At 50.1% G+C, this 20,859-nt stretch overlaps 1 long non-coding RNA gene across 1 annotated transcript; it reads left to right on the forward strand.

Annotated features, from left to right (window-relative positions):
• Positions 1–336: 336 nt before the first annotated feature.
• Positions 337–20,633, forward strand: LOC121075713. Its single transcript, XR_005823121.1, has 6 exons — positions 337–902; positions 6,928–7,119; positions 8,963–9,372; positions 10,259–10,439; positions 15,384–15,648; positions 20,525–20,633. It is a non-coding gene; the product is annotated as an uncharacterized LOC121075713 (long non-coding RNA).
• The last annotated feature ends 226 nt before the right edge of the window (positions 20,634–20,859 follow it).

Raw genomic sequence — 20,859 nt, forward strand, 5'->3', positions numbered from 1 at the left:
TCAAGATTGGGGTTGCTGAGAGTGAGCTGTTCTTGGAGGCTGTAGAACAACATCCTGTAGGCTCACAGTCTTGCTCACAAAATTGCTCAAGTTTTGGTACGGGTTGCTTGAATGCAAGCAAGCTCAGGTCCCAGCACTGAGGAGGTACCAGTGAGCAGGAGCAGGGCACTGTGTGAAGGCTGCTGGACACAGCCAATGGCATTTTTGCCTTCCTCCACCCTTCCTTCCTTCAGAAAGGGAAAGTAGACAGGCTTTTGCTACATCAGGCCAAAAAGGATCAAAGCCTTGTGGAAATGGTCCCAATCCTGATCTATTATAAACCCCAGTGGGGTTGTTTCTGCCTTTATATTGTGCATTAGCAGTGGCGGAAGGAGAAGAACCAAATGAGAAGCTGGTGTTTGGTAAACAATTGGTGTGGTTTCCCCTCGTGCTGCGCAGTGTTTTAAAGGAGAACCATTTGCTGTTGCTAAACAGTGCACAAACATGCATTTTTTTTAGATCTGCTGGTGACTGGAGCTCTGCTGCATAGTGAGTTGCCTAACGCATAGTGGGGAAATCACCTTTCAGACCCAACGCAGATAGCATACGCTGATGAGATAGCCGCGTGCTTGTGACGGGATCTGCGCTGGTTAGTTGTGTTACGCCTGCAGCCCTGAGTTGCACAAAGGGGATTGCTCAGGCAGTTTTATTTCCTCCTCTAAGATGCTTGGGGTGACACCCTCTCTTTCGCCATGTCTTGGGGTAGCTCAAGGCATGAGGAGAGTCCCATGCAATAGGTGGGAGAAGGACCAAGAGGTCTGACTGGCCACTGGGGAGCAGGAGGATTTAGGAGGTGCATTGAATGGCGAGTCTACAAAAATTGTATGTGCTCAACACTTTCCATGATTTTGACTTGCTAACAGGTAAGTGTTTGCTCACCCACCGTAGGGAAGAACTAGTTTGCTAAAACAGCCCCAGGACTATGAACTCCAAATCAAAGGCAGATGATGTTGGTCAAGCATTGTGCATATGTATCTGCCCTTCATTGTGCAGCACAGCTGTGGTTCATGTCTTGAATGCAGTGCTCGGGGGTCAGTGGGGCTCTGCAAACACTGACTGCGTGGAGGGATGGCTCTTCCACGTGCTGTGGCTGTGGGGCGGCAGGAGCACCCAGCGCTGAGCAGGAACAGGGCTCTGGGAGCTTCAGATCAGGCCACTGTGCTGATTGTGGAGGCAGACAGAGCTGCATGGGAGGCATCAACTGGAGGTGGTTATACCTTCCCTTATCTAAATGCTCTCTCTTATCTAAATGTCCTCAATTGTGTCTTCTGCAACAAAAGCTTCAGGGTTTGAGTAGAAATGAGTTTACTGCTGAGGTATGAACGGGTTAGCAGCAGATGTCTGGCTGTGAAGAAGAGCTTGCAATGGCTGGTCTTTGGTGCATGATGATTGTGGAAAGCCTCTGGGCCTGACAATTTCAATGATTCACTTCCCTGGACCCTGTGCTACCAGCCTCCATACTGCCCAGGAGTATGCGGGTTCACAGTGGGGAGGAGAACATGGCAGGAAAAATATGGTGAACAACGGGACAGGAGTGTGGCCCTTCAGCTTTGCCCTGGTTTTCTGGAAGTGATCTTCTGCAGTGTTAGGAGACACTCAACTGGCCTAAGCTCTCAGTGACAGGAGCCTGGTTTCGCTGCAACGAGCCTGTCCTCTCCAGCTGCCTTGGTCCAGGACAGATGTCTGGTTTGCTGAAAGCCCACATAATATTTCTGTATAAACTCATTTTGAGTGGCATGTTTCAGAGCCCTAAAGGTTTCTGTCATTGAATATTATGACACAGCTGGATAAAATCTTTTCTCAGCTCCCTGGGTGCAGGAGCACTGTGCATGGTCATGCAAGCTCCATCAGGAACCGAGGTGGTCAGAAAGAAATATTGCCTGATAGGTGCTTGAGGAACTTGGTTAAAGACAATGGTATCCTGAAAGACCAGGTTCAAGCTGCTGCTTTCATGCTGAGCATGTGAGACGAGAGCAGTGGACAACAGGAGTTTCTCCTGAGCACCTCAGCTGGGTCCATGAGGTTCAATCTTTCCGTGCTCATATTGCGTCCTGGCAGTAAGATCCTCACACTTTGCTGTTATTGATCGTCCAGTAGTGCCCAGAAGCACTGTTGGATCAATGAAAAAAATGACAGCTCTCAGAAATGTGTCATACCCGTTGCAGGTGTTAAATGAAATACCCTTCCATCAGGAAGGCGCCTGAGGAAGTGTTAAAAGTTCAGGTTATGCACAAAAATTTCCCTCTTCCTGGACCCAGATGGGTTGTGGGCAGTGCCAGGGCACGTAGCCCACTGGGCAAAGGAGAGCTAGTAATGTGGTGGAAATAGTTACACTATTGCTTGTCCTGATTAGTTTTCTTTCCTAATTTCCCCCAGATTTTGACATGTGTGGACAGAAGAACACTGTGAAACTTTGCTGTACAAAGTGCCTTCATTTTCCAGCTGACTCTAGATCTGATTGAAATGCTTTGGGGCAGGGGGAGTAATCAGTCACTGTTAGTCTGAATTAATTTTGAAGTGTAAGTGAGGTGTAATATGCACAATCAGAAGTCAGAAAATTGACATTTGGGAAAAAAAAAATCAAAGAATATTTTTAATGATGGAGAGAAAATGATTTGTCTTTTTTTGAAATTATGTCTTTCTTATTGGTTGTTCTTAGCCTTCCAAAAATTCCAAATGCTTTTGCTGTTGTTGAAGCCTAACAGAAGGCTTCCCATTGGAAAGCACTGGGGAAAATTGTTATTTCCAAATATGGAAATTGAGGATGCATTTTTTCAGTGGGAAGCTTCTCAGTTCATATGTTGTTGAAGCCCATGAAGATAAGGGACAATAAATACTGAATGATAAAGCCATTGGACATCAGAACTCATTTCTAAATCGTCAGGAAGGAGAAGGATCTTTAAACCATGCACCCTGGCTTGGCGAAGCCGTTGCTGTGACGTTACCTGCTTCGGCAACACCATCTGCGCGCTTCTGCTCCAGCCTTGCGTGACGGAAGGACACACTGCTTCAGTGGTGTTCCCTTCCAGGGGATGTGGTCCTACACCATGATCACTGCGGGCTGCTGTGACCCTGGGGTTGGCAAGGAAGCTGAAGAGGATTCAGCCAGGGGCTCTCTGCTAGCACATCAATAGGCTGTGAGGCCACTCAAATGCACTTGCTGCAGAGCAGCATTTTGGGTGCTGGGGCTTGTCTTCTCCCATGGGCTCCTCTGACACGTTCCCTTGTGTAGGAGATGATCTTTGTTAGCTGTGGGCCTGGTACAAGGGCTGCTGGCAGGAGGGAGGAGTTCTGAGGTCCTGTAGGACCCTGGCTTTAGCAGTTCGTCACCAGCTCCTTCTCATCAAAGGCATCTGGTGGATTTCTGGGAAGGATGCAAGAAGAACTTGATGCCACTCGCAAGTCTGTGGCATCACTCCCAGCATCATCAAGATAAAAGCAAGGCACGGACCCCAGTGATTCCAGCCTGCCCGCCAGGATTTCTTTCTGCCCTGATATGAACTGATGGAGCTGATAACCAGGGAGTGAGTTTCAGGCAGACAAGCAAATAGTTGCCTTCCTGTCACACACAGGCTGTCTGTTTAGACTGTACAGGGAACTGTAGAAATCGTCACTGGAATTTTTCTACATTAGTTTTGGTTTGTCTGAAGTCTAGGGCCTCAGCTCCTTCAGGAGCCCAGTGAATGGCGGATCACTAAAGGTTGCATAGAGCTGTTAAGATTAATACTTGCTGAGAGCTTTAGTAGACCCTGCAAAGGAAGGTGCCCTTTTGAAGGACAGCGGGTGGCTGGGCCTCCCGCTGGGTGCGTCTCCAGGAACAGGGAAAGGGCCCTGGCCTGGAGTCAGAGGTCTGGCGCTGGGGACAAGCGCAATGAAGAGGTTGTGCCCCTGCTGGGATTTGAGATGTGACCATGCACCCCTGCACAGCTCTGAAATGTCAGCGGTGAATAATTTACCAGCTGTGTTGGACGTGACATGCCCACTTGTCACTTGGTCCCCTCTGTTTCCACTGCTTGTCTCTTACCTTTCCTGGTGCCTCTCTCAGCCTGGTTCTTCTCTTTCCACACATGGTCCCCTCTGCGGTTGCTGCTCTCTCCCCCTCCCCAGTTTTCCACACCTGCTCTGTAGCCTTTTTCCTGCCAGCATGCTGGTCTCTTAGTTTTGGGTTTGTTTTTTTTTTCCCAGTGGAATTGATCCCTGAAGCAGTGCTCTTCTTGTGAACTTCCTTATCCTCATTCAAGTGGTCCTTTCATCCTCGTTGCTTTCTTCCCTTCCCTCTATGTGAAAGAAAGAAGCTCAGGTTTTGCTTTATCACTTGCTTAAGCCCCAAGACAGGAGAGCTTGTCCTGATGTGATCCTGTGACACACGGAGCATACGCAAACAGAGGGACAAAAGTGTTCATTGCCAAAGTAACCAGGGAAATGGAGAACGCCTGCATGACTCAAGCCCTTTTGGTGGCGGTCCCAAAGGGCTCTGTACAGGAAAAAAATCTCCTCTGGTTTAGCAGGGATTTTTCCTTCCTGTTTGAGGCTGGGCAGTGCTGTAGGAGCGTGCCCTCGTGTGCTAGGGGGGAATTCTTGCCCCAGGGCATTGGGTCCTCAGTGCAGGGAGAAGGAACCTAGGAACCTTGTGCCCATCACAGCCTCAAAGAGAGGGACAAAGCAGCTTGGCATGTGGCGTAGGGAAGGTATCGAGCAGGATGTAATCATGGTTGCTTTTGATGTTGGAAAGGAGGATAATCCATCGCTGTCTGACTTTTCAAGGACAGATGTTGTTTTCTGCTTTGGGGCCTTGGAGGAAGAGGGTGAAGATCCAGGAGGAGCTCTGCCAGTGAGAGCTGGTCCCCTGGCTCTGCCAGCAGCCCCCACTGGGGTCGGGCACTGTTCATGTCTGCAAGGATGGCCCCAGCTCTCTGCTCAGCCCCAGCCACTGCTGCGGGGTTCGGGTGTCCCAGGGCATCCCACGCCTCAGCACCTCTCTGCTGGCCACAGCCGGTCCTGTACTTTGTCTTCTCTCTGGATGTGTGATTAGTGAATGAGACCGTTTCCCAGGAAATCTCTTTTGGGTAAGCCAGCCCTCTGCAGCGCAGTATTTATTTTCCAGGATTGATGCATCGTGTGCTTTTCTCTCTTGCTAATTCAAGCAAACACATACAAATAATGCTGCTTTTATATGCCCAGGTCCAGACCACATTCAAAGCCTCTTCTTGCCATGACTCACTCATGGGCAAGCCCTGGAGAAAGTAGATGTGGTAATTCAGTTGCAGGTCCCATCTTTTTCTCACAGCCCTGCGGTCAACAGGCTTTGTCAGATGGGCTCTGATGAGGAGCAAGTTCCTCTGAGCAGGAAGCTTGCATCAGCCGAGCGCCTGCTGCTACCTCTCCTGTCCTGCTCTAGCCCTGCCGGAGGGGTGCTGCCCTTCTGGGGAGGAGGTGAGGGGACTCGTTCCCACTGCTGGGTCTCTGTGGAGGAGTCTGTTAAAAACCAGTGCATTTGTGCATCATAGCTTTTTTCTTTTTTTTTCTTTTTTCTTTTTTTTCTTGATGTCTTGAAGCTTGGTACAGCTTTCTGTGAGGGTAAATTTTGTTGGCTGAAAATTTTTGTAGCTTAAGAAATGTTCATTTTTCTGTTATACTCTTTTCTGTTTTCTCCTGTCTTTCCTTTCTGTATCCTCCTTTTTATACTCAAAACCTCAAAATAAAGAAAAATCCATATTTTAGGAAAAAATACAGAAGACTGAAGAGTGGAATCCAATTTGATGAATAAATAATCCCAGGCTCAGAAAAGCCTCAGTTATTTTATTTTACTTTTTCAAAGCAGCTGGTGGACTACTAGCTTGATTTGCTGCTATAAATATTGGTCAGGTTCTTTCAACTCTCCTGAAGGCAAATGAGAAGCAGTTGCCAGGTTTGCTTGGTATTGCATGTCTTGGATGATGAAAGGGCCAAAGCAACTGGAAGACCTGTAATTGCGAGCAGGGTGCTCAGCCATGTGGTCTGGGAGCCCGAGCGGCTGGGTGCAGCAGCGAGGCATGTGCTTGATGTGGGATCTACCTTCACCACGCTTTCTACCTGCCAAACCCCAGCCTGGGAGATAAATAACTCTGGCTGTCTCCATCACGGGATGTTAAAAGCACTCCTGCCCAGACAGAGAAATCAACCTCAGTGAGGTGGCGCCGGGCACACCTCCAGGTCAGCTCCTGCCAGGGCTGAGGGGCCTGGAGCCCCGGCGCTTCACGGTGCTGCCGTGCCTTTCTGTGCTTCCAGGGGCAGGCTGTGGGACCATGCCTGCTGCCTCTGGGGGCCAAAGCCTTGCCTTTGGGCTTCTCTCCAGCCCTGCCCAGCACAAGGTTTGAGCACAGGCCAGACAGAGGAGATAAGCATGGCCTTCATGGGTCCGACTGGAAGCATCTCAGCACATCATCCTGCTTCCAACAGCGACTCTGAGGGATGTCATGGGGTTAAGAGAAGAACCCGGGCATGCGTAGACCTGTTCTTCCCCTGCATGCAGCCCTTAGCAAGCTGTGATTTAAACTGCACTTCCCAAGCTAGATGGTTCCTGATCCTTCACTGGCTGACTGGCTGGACAAAGTCTTGAAGGAACCAAGTGCTTGAGAATAGTTTTGTGAGCAAGAAACATCCGGGGACGTTTGTCACTTAACTTACCCTAGGGACACTAATGACTTCCCAGTGGAGCCAATTAAGTAGGTGCATTGATAATGACACAGTTAGAGCTGCGTTGCTACCGAGGGAAACACCAAGTGGTCACTGAACCTCCTGGGGTACACGCCATTGGTACTGTGCCAGGGCTCAGACGGCTGTGAAATCTTCTCGTTCCCCATCTGAGAGGGTTTTTGCTGTTGATTGTTTGTTTAATTTGTATTTTAGTGACTTGACCAAGGGGGTCCTCCTGCAGCACTGCCCAGGGTGCCCGGCACTGCCTCCCGTGTGTGTCCAGCCGTGCCACAGCGGGCCCCCGGAGCATCGCGGCTCTCCCATGGCAACAGCACGTGTGCAGTGCGATGCAGGCAGGTTGCAGCTGCTTCCCTGTGTGCGCAGGCAGGAAAGGATTTTTCTGAGGTAAGAGCACAAACAACTAGCAGAGCAGCGTTTTGGCTCAGGAAAAGCAGATTTTCCAGTGGCTAGGGATGCGTTTTGTGCCGTGCTAGAAGTGCTAATGATGATGGTTCGAGTAAGATTGGATCTTGGGATCTTGTTTTGCTCTGCCAAGATGTCTTACAAACCTGTCTTAGGAGCTAAATTTAAAGGGTGATTGTCCAGAAAGGGCTACAGAGCAGGTCTCTGAAGTCTCTGCCTGTCCTATGGGCATTAACATTGTTTGTATGTTTTCTTAGTATTGGTTGTAAGGGTTGCTGTGGGATCCAGTCTCAGCCTGGAGTCTGCTCCTGGGATGGCTGTTTTTCAAGGGTAGAACACGAGCAGCCAGGCTGTAGGCAGAGCTCGTGCACAGCCCTTGAATTTGAGCTCCTGAGAGCAAGAGCTGGGCAGGACTATGCTTTGCCTGGGCCAGTGATGAAGATGAAGCCATGCTCGTTCATTTGCTGTGGTCAGCCCACAGCTGCTCTGTTAGCTCTCAGCAGGGTTATTAGCATCCTTCAAGCTGACTTTGAGGGAGAAGGAAAGGTTTATTTGCTCTGCAAATCCTGGTCCATGCAGCTCTCCCTCCATCACTCTTTCGCTGTGTCCTTGCTTGGGTAAGCAAGGTGCCACCTTCTTTTGTGGTAGACCTAAGGATCCTTGGACCAAAGGACCCTGTTCCCTCCGTGCAGGTACCAGAGGCTACATGGCTTGGCAAATGACGCCCTTGCAACATCCTGATGTCTCCTACTCTGGAGCGTGTGTTGCAGTCCAAAGGCATCCATCTGGTATCTCTGGAAGCCTCTTCTAAGCAAGGCTGTGATGGGACTGCTGCTTGTAGTTGTAGTTGATGGCAGGTCCAATTTGATCGACCGATGTGGTCCAACTTGACTCTCCCTGGATAATTCAGTAAGGGGTTTGGAAGCATACTTTCTACTTGATACCTAAATCATGCAAAAAGACTGGTGGGATTTAGGTGCTATGTGACTTTTGGAGGACTGAGCATCTGAGCTGTTGTGAAGTGGGAGTGGGGACACCGAGGGGACATTGCTGCTTTCTTAGGGCACCAAACACGTCTCAGCGAGGTGTCTTTGGTCTTTCCCCACTCAGTAACATCGAAGGAGGCTGCTGGTGGAAACAAATAAAGACCTCATCGTGGGAGAGTGGCGGGAGCCCTGGCCAAGGGAAACTTGCCTGCTTGGCTCCTATCGGGCTGGCAGAGCCAGCTCGTCCCAGCGCGAAGTGTGCAGCTGTGCTAACCTGTCCCTGGGCAGCATAATTACAGGAGGAGGATGGGACTGATGGCTTACAGAGAGAGCTAGAAATTAGGGCATGCAGTGGTGGGGTATCACTGCTCAAGGGAGGTTTCAGGGAAGGATTCGTGAGTGGGTAAAAAAGAAAAAAAAAAAAGGTCAAGGGTACTGGCTAATGCCACAGAGGTTTGTAGCCTGCATGTGCATTTTTGGGTAGTGCACCAGCTTGCCCAGCCTGTGAAATGCCGGGGGCAGCTGCAGCATCTCCCTTGCAGCAGGTTCAGAGCATCCTCTTGGCTCAGCTGAGCCTGGCTGGCTCTCAGCAGTCTGTCACCCAAGCATGAAATTCCTTCTCTGGAAGTGTAATATTCATGCAGGAGACACATTTATTAGGAGGCTGTCTGCTCCCCGCTTTGGCATGAGAGTTGGTGCTGTTACCTCTGGAATTTGGTTGAAAATCATTTGGTATTTAGGCGTGTTTGGTTTGCAGGAGCTTGGAGGCTCCTTAAAGAACATCTCTAAAGCATGTTTTACTACACACAACCTTCATGGTACATGTTTTCTCTCCATAGGTCCAGGACATGTGAGGAGACCTTCTTCCAAAGCTGGCCTTCCCTGGCCAGCCAAATAAATACAGCCAGCCAGCCACAAATGGCCACGTTCACAAACGTCTCCTCCCTTGTTGGCAGAGCATCTGCAAACAGATCCGCAATTATCTTGGACTTGGTCGATGGAAAGTCGCTCAGTGGAAGTTTATTCACAAGCTGCACTTTCTCCTGTGTTTGGAAGTCAAATGACCAACTTGCAGCTTTGCTGCGGTTAATGATGCGGCTTTGGTCCCCAGCCTGAAGGAATGCCACTTGTCTCTTTTAGCTGGAGATGGGGAGGAGAGAAGCTAAATCTAACACTGGAGAGTCATATTCCCATGTGATGAGTTTCAGCTGCTACTGAAACCCGGTGGCATGAATGTGAACGCAAAGAGGTACACTACTTATTTTTGAATCGCTTCTTGAATATTTCCACCACCAATATGGTTCCAGTGCTAATATACTGTCTTCAAGTATCAGTAAGTTTTGGCAACTTTTCTAGAGCACGAGGAGCCAGGAACTCTGCAATCCAGCTTTCTTTTTTTTCCTGCATCTTTTCAATAAGTTTCCCCCTTCTGCTATGGAAATAGGAAAGTAGAGCATGAAGATGCTAAAAAGACTAAAATGTCTTGCTCATTCTGTCGTTTAGAAATGAAACACTTAGTTTCTTCCTTTTTTGTAAATGTTTTCCGATGATTTCAACTTTTTTTTTTAATTTGTCACTGAAATAAAGAAAAGGAAAACAGGGGGAGGAGTAATGAAAAGGCCAAATGTTTCGTTTTCCAGCTAATTTGTTAAGAGGTTTGTAAAGAATGAAGTGCCTTATGCTGACTTCTGGAATAAGGAAGAGAAATTCCACTTTTTTCTATACGTTCCATTGTCCCTTTTGAAATAATTCATCCCACCTTAATTAAAACATTCAATCTGGAAACTAGGGAGGATGGTGAGTGCAGATGGGCACTTTAGCAGGAGGGATACTGAATGGATAAAACATTTCTGAAGGGCCCCATGCAGATGTGGGGCTGTAAGGTAAAGCAATGCGCGGACTTTCTTTGGGGGCAAAGAACTGCTTCCGCTCAACAGCCAGTAATACCACAGAAGGAGCTGCTGGGGTGGACGAGGAGGTCTGTAGCATCCTCTGTTCCCAGGGCTTGCACCCTGGGTCCCACCATCCCCCAGGAGAGTCCTTCCCCTCTGCCTGGGTGTTTTGCTGGGTGCCAAAGGGACTGGAGAACCCCTCTGGAAGATGTTCATCACTAATGTCACCTCTCTCATTTAAAGGAAGGCTTCTGCATCCACGTGCAGGTCTCTGGGCTGTGCAAGTCTCCACTGTGGGACCTTGACCCCGGATGGCAGCTTTGCTGAGCCCACCAGCTCCTGGGTATCTGTGGTGCAGGCATGAGGATGCTCCCAAGCCAAGCTCAACAAGAGAGCGTGCAGAACAGCAGAGGGGCTGAGCTGGGTGAGTCCTTCCTGCCTTTCCCAGGTGTTGTCCCACCAGTGTCACCCAGCTCTGTGTTGCTTTACTGGGAGCAAAGGATGCTCAGGCATCCCTACGGAAACACCACTGTCCTTCGGGCTGCAGATATTCAGCCCCGTTTGGCTTCCAGCAGGGAACAAATTCTGCTCAGCTGCCTGTCAGTGCTCAGCCTCTCTGGTCCTTGTATCCTGCTGCATGCCCCGGTGTCAGGTGCTCCCCAGGAGGCCAGCTGAGCAGAGGCAGCGTTTGCTGGTACCTTCAGAAGCCAGTTTTGTAGCAGAGGACCACTATTGTGTCTGCCTTCCTCAGCTGATGTCAGGGAGAAGGCATGTTGGGAAGGGATGACTTCACAGAGCTGCTCTGGGAATTGGCCACCCCCTCCCTGCAGCGAGGGCTGCTGGAAGGGAGCCCAGGCCAAGCGCTGCCAATTGTGTCTTCATCTTCGTACCCCGTTACAGGCAGTGTTTGCAAACACTGAGGCAATGCTGTTCAGGCAGCAGCCAGCCAGCTCTGTTGTTAACACAGCTTTTGGTTGCTGCTGAAGACCCAAGAGCCTCACGGTGCTGTTTGGATGGAAGGCTGCAGCGATGGCTTGGATGGTGCAATAGGAGTGGAAGAGGTGTCTGCTGGAACACCAAATATGCTTTAAAATGTTCTGTTCACACTGGGAAGGAGGAGAAATGCAAAACAGATGGTTCTTGTAAGCTGTCTCGCATACACCAAAGGATGAAGGCAATTAATTAATTAATTTCACTAGCCCCATCAGATCAACGTGGCTGACAGGGCTGCAGAGGGCAGCTGCCTCCCTTGCTTTGATCCAAACTGTCCTGATCATGGTGCCAGTCATCTGGAAACCCAGGGTCATGCTGGCATCCTGCAGTGCCTGAGATGAGAGATGGCTCCTCCTTGAAGTCAGGATCAATAATCTGTGAAAATAAAATAATAATCATAGAATCATAGAATCATTAAGGTTGGAAAAGACCTCCAGGATCATCTGGTCCAGCCATCACCCTACTACCAATATCACCCACTAAACCATGTCCCCAAGCACCATGTCCAACCTTTCCTTAAACACCCCCAGGGACGGTGACTCCACCACCTCCCTGGGCAAGCCGTCCCAATGCCTGACTGCTCCTTCTGAGAGGAAATGTCTCCTCATTTCCAACCTAAACCTCCCCTGGCAAAACTTGAGGCCATTCCCTCTAATCCTATCACTAGTTACCTGTGAGAAGAGGCCAACCCCCAGCTCCCCACACCTTCCTTTCAGGTAGTTGCAGAGCGCAATGAGGTCTCCCCTGAGCCTCCTCTTCTCCGGACTAAACACCCCCAGTGCCCTCAGCCCCTCCTCACAGGACTTGTGTTCCAGGCCCTGCATCAGCTTCGTTGCCCTTCTCTGGACACGCTCCAGGGCCTCGATGTCCTCCTTGTATTGAGGGGCCCAAAGCTGAACACAGCACTCGAGGTGCGGCCTCACCAGAGCAGAGCATGGGGATGATCACCTCCCTGGTGTGCTGGCTGCACTATTCCTGACACAAGCCAGGATGCCGTCGGCCTTCTTGGCCACCTGGGCACACTGCTGGCTCATGTTCAGGTGAGCATCAATCAGCACCCCCAAATTCTTTTCCTCTGCACAGCTTTTGAGCCACTCTGCCCCAGGCCTGTAGCGCTGTGTGGGGTTGTTGTGGCCAAAGTGCAGGACCCGGCACTTGGCCTTGTTGAACCTCATCCCATTGCCCTCTGCCCATCGACCCATCCTGTCCAGGTCCCTCTGCGGGGCCTTCCCACCCCCTGGCAGATCAACGCTTCCCCCTCAGCCTGGTGTCATCTGCAAACTCGCTGAGGGTGCACTCAATTCCCTCATCCAAATCATCAGTAAAGATATCAAAGAGGACGGGCCCCAACACCGACCCCTGGGGAACACCATCGGTGACCGGTCACCAGATGGATTTCACTCTGTTCACCACCACTCTGGGCCCAGCTGTGCAGCCAGTTTTTAATGCCAGTAATTACTGCATGCTTTTCTATGCCCTGGTGACCACAGGATGTGAAGGACAGGACTAAGCCATTAGGAGAGGTGTCAGCTCCACTGCTTCTGCCCTGCCAAGGGACATGTCCCTGAGCTGACTTCTCCACCCAGTGATGAGCGTTGGCAAATGCTCACCGGGTGTTAAGGCAGGAGATAGTGCAGTGGTAGCATCTGGGGGCCCCGGGATGCTCCTGGGACCTGTTGCTTCTTGCTGTGTAATGCAACATTGACATACCTGTGTGCAAATTTCCCTGTAGCCTGGGACTTGGATGGAAATGGATTGGATCATTACATCATGCTACTGAAGAGTTATGCGAAGAAGGGAGATGGAAAATAATAATCAGGTGGGTGAAATGAAGTCTGGGCTATGCCCAGAGTATCTGCCTGCCTTGAAACAATGCTGCAGTTTGCTGAGACTCTTGGACTTTGGAAAGGCCTGGAAAAGAGAAAGTTCTGCTTAAACCCTCTGGACTTGTACTTTCTCTTGGGCACCCTGGACTGAGATCCCAAGGAATCGGGAAGGAAGCTGCACAGGAGAAAATCCCTTTTAGTCCAAAAGGAGGGGTCCAGGGTGAGGGTCCAGGAGGTGCTCCAGGGTGAGGTTGCACGTGCAGGCAGCTAAGGAGGCTGCCCACAGCTGGGTTTCTGTGTTGCCTTCTGAGGACACAGGATAACTCCTGAGAGCTGGAACTGGTAATGCAGCAGCATCTCTTTTGGTGGTGAAGACTGCAGAGCAGCAGGCTAGTTGCAGGGGGGATTTCACACCAGAGCTTTATCCCACAGTTCCTCAAGAGCACAAATCCTGCAGTGGCATGAGGGGAGGGATAAGATACAGGTCTCCAGTTTCCCTTTGGAGATGTTTGCAGACCTGGAGCAACTCCAAGGCTTCGGTCCATGGTGTCAGCCCCACACCACGCTGCATTGGTGTAGGGGATGCTGGGGCACCCAGGTTTTGGCTGATGGAAACATGCAGCTGGCTGATGCTGTGAAGTTTCGGGAGTGATTTAGACCAGCACAGGCTTTGGGGTAGCTGTGGGGGGAAAAACTGTGGTACCTCGATGGGTGAAGCACCCCCAGCTCATGAGCACATTTCCTTCAGTGCTGCCTGTTCATTCTGTGCACCTTGTTGCTAGTGAGTCTCAGCATCCTACCTAGGAGACGGACAGACAGACAAACTCGATGTTGGCGCAGTGTTAGCCAGGTTTCAGCCTGATGCAGTTATGCTCACCCATGAGAAGCTCACCAGGACCAGGAGACTGAGAGACAGTCTCCCACAAAAGACACCGACAACAGCCAGTGTCTGGTTGCTTGGTGTTGCTGAAGTATCATTGATTTTTACCTTCTCCTCTCTGTAACCATGACACCAACACAGCAGCATGTCTGTGCTGGGGCAGAGGGAAGGGGAGCTGGCAGGGTGAGGCTGGATGGAGCAGCTTTCAGTGCAATGAAACGCTGTAAGCAACTTGTTTTCCTCCTGTTTCACTACAGATTGCCTTCCAGAGCTGCGTAATGAGATGTCAGAGCAGCATGTTCCCCTTGTCTCTGCGCTCCTGTTTGCACAGGACCAGGCTGGGCTACAAATCCCCATCCCCTGTGTTCGGTTTGGTGGCCCTGTCCCTCTGTGTGAGAGCAGGCATTTGGAGGAGCAAATCCTTGCCTCCAAGCAAGGATTACCTCCTAGCCTCTCCAGGCGACATTTGGCAAAGCCTAGTAGCACCTCCTCAGGCCACAACATCTGCTGTCTTTAGCTTGTCGGGTCCAAAATGTGCGTTGGCTTCATCACGTGCTTAACACCACTGACTGTGGTATGTGCCCAAATATTAAGTAACCTGCTGAGCTGGGGTCTAGCTCAGGCTGATGGGATTAGGACCATTTCTTTCCATGTGGGTCACCAAGCATGTTGGGAGGGATAATTATATGAGATGCTGCTTTCTGTGACCTGTGGGAGGGGGAGCCAATAACCAAGAGAGGATTTGTTTGAAGTAAGGCAAAATACACGTCTACAGCAATGTCTCACTGGACCTGAAGACATCTGAAGTATTTTGGAGAGGACCAAAACTGATGCAAGGTGCTTGCCTATCACTGTCAGAAACAGAGGGAATATTTGGGAGTTGGAAGCCCGACTCCAGAGCTAGATCTCAGATGCCTCCCTCTCAGGCAGGGCTCAGCACTGGGGAAGGGGCTGGGCAGCCCTGTGGGTTGAGCAGCACGGTGGGTTTGGCAGCTCCCAGCAGATCACTTTAAATCCATCCCTGCTTGCCCTTCGTGTCTGATTTTAACAGCATGACCGAATCCTTGCCAGCAGGGAAGCTGTGTTTGACTGGGGAGGTAATAAGATGATTTGAACACAAGAGCTGATAGTTTCAAGTAACTAAAACTTAACCTCAGCATATAAAGAGTTATTGTCCTGCCACAGCAGTCCTCTGTCCGGGAGAGCACAGCTGCAGGGGAAATAAATGCTCCTCTTCTTTTTCTTTACCCTTTCTTTCTTTTCCTTTTTTTTTCTTCTTTCTGTCTTTCATTCTCTCTCTCTTCTCTGTTTGTTTAAAAAAGAGGACCTCATATAGGTTTGCTGGCGTTGGCCAGCGGTGGGATGTGAGTGCTGAGCTTTGGGGGAGCTGTGGTGCGGGGCACTGCAGGGCAAACTCTCTTTAATCCTGGGAATTACATCCCAAGCAAATCCATTGATGGGTGTGGATTTAGTTGAGATCCAGGTCAAATCCTGGCCCCATTGAAGTTAAATGGGAGCTTTAGCTGCTGGTTGCAGAGGGATCAGGGCTGGGAGTTGAGCACATCTGCCCTGCCAACCTCTGCATCCCCTTCCCCATGGGGTGACATGTTTGTGCAGCAGTTAGGATGTCTGCAGGTACCCGAGCTGAGCTTTCCCTCTCTGTCTCAAGATCAACCACAGCTTCGCTCCTTTTCAAACCCCCATGAAACTTCACCGAGCAGCAACTACTGCTGATCCTTCAGCTCCTTCTCAAGATCATCTCCTGACACAGAAATGGCTTGTTGCCACATGCAGCCAGCATGAATGCCAGCTTCCACCAGCAGCTGTTTTGGATATCGAAGCATCTGAGGACACCTTTCCATCTTGGAAAAGCACTGCCATCACCAGCATCACACCAGGGCTGCCATGGAGCTGGGAAAAGCTCTTCCAGGCAGGTTGTCCTTCCTCAGTGTGTTATCAATAGGGTATGGGTGTGTGTGTGTGTGTATATATATATTATATATATATATATATAAACATATATATATATATATGTTTATATATATATATAAAAATCCAAAAGGAAAAACCCAAAGCCCAAGCTGGTGTAACTAGGAGCAGACTCCATGCTTTCCCCAGTGATGCAATGTAATGATATAAAAAAGTAAGTGTTTGAAATCTTGTTTTAAGAGCTTTAGTTCACGGCCAAAGCTAATGAAGAAGCACTACTGGCAGCATTATAGTGAGGAACACATGATGATGCTCCAGCTCCGCAGGTTCTGCTGGTCCCCAGGTGCTGGGAGCTGCAGGCTCCTTCCCAGGCACTTCCAATGCACCCTGCAGGCTGCATTGCTCGAGTCATGTAGCCGTGTTGCTTTTCAGGCAGTTTAGACAGTGTTTATGAAGGTAAGAAGATTTTTCTTTTGATTTTTTTAAAGAACTTACTATTTTCTTGAATTCCTCACCCATGCACGTCAGTGGGGTCTCAGACCAGCTGGTTTTGGACGCACTCGGAAATCCCCACAGGGATTGTTTTCTGGCAGGGCTGGGATGCTCTTCCTGCTGGTAGCTAGCCTACCACAAGAACGTTTCTTTTTATTTAGTCACATTTATTTATTTGTCCAAACACACAGCAGCCCAAGCATGTATTTGTGTATGTGTGCTCAAATGTCTTCCAAAAGCCACTCCTACCACCCCTGCAAAATAGTTTGAGGATGATACAAGAACGATAAATATCTGGCCAAGGGGAATGTTTTGGAGTGAATGAACGGGAGTTGTGAATGGAGACGGCTGTGGCAGCACAGCACTGTGGTGGCACTGATTTCACCCAGCATGGGACCGGGGGAGCAGAGGCAATGCCCCTGCATCCCAGGGGCGAGGCAAAGTCCAGGAGTGCCCAGTGAGGAAAGTCCCTCGCTCAAGCAAGACACTTCATGCCCCATTCAAGCTTTTGTGCTGGCCTGGATTGAAGTCTGGGTTTGTGCTTAATTCTTCATCCTGAAGTTCACACTTAACTCAACATGGGCTTGGAAAGGGGAAGCAGGGATTTGAAATCCATGGCAGGAATTAGCTGTGCTGTTTATAAAGGCTTTCAGCTTAATCATGGAATATTTTTTCTAATTCATAAGAAATTCTAGTACATGGGACTAAAATAATGTCACTTTATCATTAATACCCATGGAAAGCCTCAGGGACTGTGTCCCTGTTAAAAGATGGTTTACGTTTTAGTAAAATACTGCCTGTATAGGTATGTTTCTGGACATGTTTCTTTTTTTCTTTTTCCTTTTTTTTTCCTTCGGTCTTGGGAGCTAGTAAAGGGTTTTTCTTTATTTATTTCAGTTTTTTCAAGTATCTTCACTACAAGCTATTCAAACTTCTCCAAGGGAATGTTTTTGCCATTACTACTGAGTAGGTGCTTTTTACAAGGATTAGAAGAAATGAAAGTTGAAATTAAATCCAGGAATAATCAAATCCAGTTTTGAAATCAATTCAAAACCCACACTTTTTTGACAAAATGTCTCTTTGAAACAACATGATGAATGGTCATCAACTCTTCAGATTCCCAGCCCAGCTCCAAATTATTTGCTGTTTGGGCAAGATAATGCACGCAGCTGACCTGGGTGCTGAGTTCCCATCAGCCAAGGTGTCCTGGCAGTGGAAGGGTTGCCTTTCAGACCAATATTGGGTTCTCAGGCAGAGGTACTGCATGATGGGATAACCTCCTGGGGGGCATCAGTACGTCCCCTGGTGCCTCCTCCGTTGCTGTTAGCACACCCATCTCACCCATGCTACAGGAGGGGATGCCAGACTCTGAGTCCAGGGATTTCTCCTCCTGACACTCCTCCCACAGGCACAGGACACCCAAAGCCACAAACTGCTCTGCATCCCCCGAGTCATTTTCTCTGCTTTATGGGCCTCCTCCTCCTTGGTCTTTTTTGGAATGTGTGGGCTTTTGCTCAAAAATATTACAGTGATGGGAAATGGTTTTGACAGACAGGAGATCCAGCCTTTTTTCATTGCATGCCCTCAGCACTAAGGCAGCTAGAGTTAGAAGACCCAAATATTTTCCAGATGACGCGCTCCTCATCTGCTGCTGCCGTGGGTGCTGGAGAGATGCAGGAGAACTTGCCTAACAGCTGGTGGCAAACTGTTCTGCGGGCAGTGCCATGAACCTGCTGCTTGTTCTTCTTGCCCAGGGCAGTGGAACGGTCTCCAGGCTTGGCAGAGGTTTTGTGTTTCAGATTCTCAGGCCCATGCATGACCCGCACTGCAAACAGCCCAGCTTGATGGCTGACAGCATGGGGCTCCACGGACCACTCCATGGACTCTCTCCTGGCCCCCGTCTCTTTAGCACATTCGCATCTCCTCTCAGGACTGCTGATGTCCCAGGACCCCACCACTCTTTGACCTGAATCTCCAGCTCTCCTGGGCTCCTTTCTTCTCTCTGCTGCCCGTAATTAGGGAAATCTCAGACAATGGACCCATGTAGGAGTGGGAATGGTAGTTGCAGTGGCTCAGGCTGGCTGGCGAAGACTGCTGCAAAGGCCTCCACAAGGACAAGGAATTTCTCTACATGCACCTTGATCCCAGGATGGAGTTTTTCCCACGTTGGATGGAAATAGCCTGATGTGGGAATGTGCTCTTTGCACTGAAGGGGTTAAAAGCCTGCTCCCTCCTCCTAGGCTGACCCTGGAAAATACCTCTCAGCCAGGGACTAAATGCAGGACAGAAACTAAGGCTCCTAGGATACAAGGATACAAATAACACAACTTGTTCCACAAGCAGTGGAAACCAGCAAAGCCGGGTTTCCTATGGTTGGTGTCATGGGGCAGAGTTTCGGGGAGGGCTCTTGCTGGCTGATAAAAGCTAAACATCGCAGGGCAGCAGTGGGATTTCTTCCTTCTTGCCAGCCACCAAACTTCACAAAATTTAAGTTCCTATAATAACTGGGAGCCCTGCTCAGTGTGGGGACAAGGTTGGGTTTCAAATTAAACCCAGCAAGGTCGTGCTTGTTGATTTGTTCCTCTTCAGGATCTGGTGGAGGCTCCTTTGCAACGCACTGGTGAGGAGGAGGATGACAAGGAGGAGGAGGAGGAGGGAGCTGCTGTGTCATCTCCCCGAGGGTGGCAGTGGGGCCACCAGTGTCACCTTGTTCCCAGCACCCAGCGATGGGGAGCAGCTCAGCCTGAATTCACTCTGCTACGAGTGATGGGGGGGCCCATTCCTGTCCCCCCTACCTGGGAAGGACTCAGCATGGATTGGTCCCTCCCTGCTCTCCTGAGCCAAGACAGCTGGGATGCTTGCGGCTCCGGTGTTCTTCCTGACCACTTGCCCCATGTTTTCAGGGGTGAGAGGAGTCACGGTGGCTAGGGGGCTATTTTGTGTGCCTGGCAGACGTGAGCTGGGCACTTTGCGGGAGGCCCAAAGGAGGATGGCACAGGCCGAGGTGACTGCTTACTGCGAATGCAACCAGATGTTACTGATGTGCTTTGCGAGATTAATGGGAAGGGAGGAGAGGGTCTTGGTGTAAAGAGAACGAAGCTGGCAGATGACTGTGCCATCTATGCTCAACCTTGTCTAAGCCTATTTATATAAATCATGTGAAAATCAAATTAGAATTTTATCCATCTGCTGTGCTGCAAGTCGCTCTTCCACTGGTAAAGCAAGCCAAGAAAACATTCTTAACTCTGTAAGATCTGCCTCTAGTGTGAGAAAGGTTCATATCCATGTCCCAGAGCCAGTGGAGAGGCTGCACCTTGCCACGGGCTTCGGGACATGAGCAGAAGAGCTCCAGGAAGAAGCAGGGGCTGCCCTCAGGGCTGCAGCATTACTTGGCCTCCAAGGCTCCCCACCATGTGCAAGAGGATATGGGTCACTCACCTGTCTCATGTCTGACATAACCATGGGTGAAAGCATTGGGCAAATCCCTCTTTGCCTGGCTGCCAGTCTGAAAGCCGGTGCCCAAACACCAGGGTGTTAACACAACGAAGGTAGGGAAGTGCCCCCTGTTGTCTCTTTGCATCTTCCGGTGTTTCCTACTTGTAGCATCTGCCTCTCATTGGATTGTTCAGCCTTTCCTTCTCGGGGAGGCTCTTACACAGTCACTTGCTTTAGAGATGGCCAGCACTGCGCTTGGGGTGACCTTGGGCCCAGGGGACGTGGCACCACCGGCAGCCGTGGCCGCAGCTCTCTGCCTCACGCACGGCTGCTAACCGTGCCGGTCAGCTGGGCACACGCTGCTTGTGCAAGCGTCCTGTTGGATCCTGGCCACGAGTCAAAGTTCTTGCGAAACATCAGCAGCTCATGGCCTAAAACCCAGCTGTGGGCACAGGGAGTGGCGACGGGAGGACACTGGGATGGAGGCCGTGCAAGGGCACAGGAGAGCGATGCCTGAGTGGGGAGGAAGCCAAGTGAGTCAGCGAGACAGATGCCGGGCCTGCTCCTCAACCCAGTGATTTCTAGGAAGCACATCTGTCTGCACACACGGGTGGTCGCTGATGAAAATGGTGACTCACCAAGCGATCTTCTGACCCCTCTGCCTGGCTTTCTTGACATGTGCTGCTTTTCCCATAACTGAAAACAAAAAACATCTCCCCCACCCCAAACTGAGGATTTCAGCAAACAGTTTGGGGGTAAACTGGTGAAGATGACATGGCAGAGGAACAGTTGGTCAAGTTTGTGAGAGATGGAGCCATATCTAAATAAGGCACAGCCTCACTGGTACAGAGCAGAAGGAAGGCAGAACATGTGTCTGAGTAGTTGGATTTCTGCATGCTCTGTTATATTGCCTTAACATCAAGTGTGTCTCTTTCCTTTTTCTTTCCTTTTTAGCAAAGCAGGAGTGGAAGCTCACCAAAAGTATCTTCAGGCAGAAGTGGGGAAGGGCTACGAGGTGATGAACCCCCATGGCCCCTTGGGCTTGGCTGGCAGGTGGAGGTAGACACATCTGGACGAGATGCTCTGTTTGCAACCAAGAGGCAGTGGCCACCTCCAGCAGATCTCCCTGTAGCTGAACGTGGTGTCCACATCAAAATTCATCTAGTGAAAGGCCTTTTCCCAGGCGTCCTCCATGCTGTGGACAGGTGTTTGGTACCCACGGAAAGTCCAAGACCGCACAGCCCAAGACCTGCAAGAGGGAGGATGCTGCTGGTGTCTGTCTGGAGAAT

The sequence above is a fragment of the Cygnus olor genome, chromosome 10, assembly GCF_009769625.2.
Source record: "Cygnus olor isolate bCygOlo1 chromosome 10, bCygOlo1.pri.v2, whole genome shotgun sequence".
NCBI lineage: Eukaryota > Metazoa > Chordata > Aves > Anseriformes > Anatidae > Cygnus > Cygnus olor.